Here is a 1,347-nt window from a genome sequence, read left to right on the forward strand (position 1 = left end):
AGCCTCCCTGGTCATGAGATTACATGCTTGCACTACATTGCTCACTTGGAGTAGTTAGTTAACAGGTTCAAAAGATTTTTAAGGTTGAAGACGATATTATACTGGTTATTTCCCCTCCAGCAGCATTTTAACAAATGAAAACGACATTTGGGTATTATGAAATTACTCGTATGTGTCTGCAATTAAAAAAGCTAAAAACAACTTGAACGACGGAGAATCTACTTCGGCCACAAATTGCTAGATCGCCAAAGTAGCAGTGGCCCACCGTCTCCGGAAGTGGACTCGGAAGTAGCGCTTCACCGCCCGCGGCCTGCTGGGACTTGTAGTTCTAGTCCTCGATGATGCCCCGGAGTCCTGCGTTTCCAGGTGTGAATCCTACCTACGGAGGTGAGCAGGGCTGGGCTGCCTCAGGGGCAGACAGTAGTGTCTTGGTCCAGACGAAGGGATGCCGCGACCCGGAGCAAGGCTCAGATGCTGGGAACGCGCCCTGTGGCCGTGGCCCCACGTGCTAGCAGCCGCGGTACCCCGAATCACGCCCCGGGACAAGGCCACCCCACGGAGGCCAGGCTCCTCCTGCCACAGAGCAAACCGCTGCTCTGAGGACACCCTCCTCTTGCTCGGTCGAGCTCTGGCCTGGGCGAATCTGAGGACTTCGCGGTTAGTTAGCTAGCCTTCTCCGCTCCTGTCGAATGACTTGGCCTTTTCCCAAAGATGATGTTGCTGGACATCAGGAGACCACGAAGGACTCCTGAGAGTTCCCGAGGGGTACCGAGTTTTAGGCTGCGCAGCACTACCACCTGCATTCTGGAAACCGGTTAGATTTCTAAGGAGAAGAGGTCAGGGAAGGGTATTGTGTAGCTGGAATACACATTTAGAGAAGACACATAGAACCTGAGAAAGCCTATTCCAGAACCTAAGTACAGAATTAGGGAAGTCTGAGGAGATGGGCATGCCCTAGAAAACTATCTTTCGAATAATCTGCCCCAGCCTGAGAATGTGATGAAGTTCAGGGTGGTTTGGTGTTTCGCCAAAAATGCCTCGTCTCTGAGCTGGACACAGGTTTTCTTAGAACAAAATAGGACATTCGCATTGAGTACCTGCCTAGAGTCAGATCGTGTACCATGTGATTTTTCTCTTTATTGTCACGCTTCATTATGAGATTGGCTATGCAATACAAAGGGGAACAAGGGCTTTGGGGCATTAAAATGTATTAACCTAGCAAATCGTATCGTCCGGTTCTGCATAGTGTCCACTGACTGCGAAGTTCCACGTTAGCTGTCACTACACTGCCTCGCCACCGGGTGGAGCCCTACTTAAAGTATCCAGGTTCTCTTTTTTTTTTTTTTT

General features: G+C 50.2%; 1 protein-coding gene across 1 annotated transcript in view; it reads left to right on the top strand.

Annotated features, from left to right (window-relative positions):
* Positions 1 to 338: 338 nt before the first annotated feature.
* LOC113458042 (zinc finger protein 239) overlaps positions 339 to 1,347 on the top strand; it is a 15,499-nt gene continuing 14,490 nt past the window's right edge. Inside the window, exon 1 of the mRNA XM_026788292.1 lies at positions 339 to 387. The gene's annotated coding sequence lies outside the window, so the exon portion shown is untranslated. The remainder of the gene's footprint in view (positions 388 to 1,347) is intronic.

This window comes from Microtus ochrogaster, unplaced genomic scaffold, assembly GCF_000317375.1.
Source record: "Microtus ochrogaster isolate Prairie Vole_2 unplaced genomic scaffold, MicOch1.0 UNK1, whole genome shotgun sequence".
Classification (NCBI taxonomy): domain Eukaryota; kingdom Metazoa; phylum Chordata; class Mammalia; order Rodentia; family Cricetidae; genus Microtus; species Microtus ochrogaster.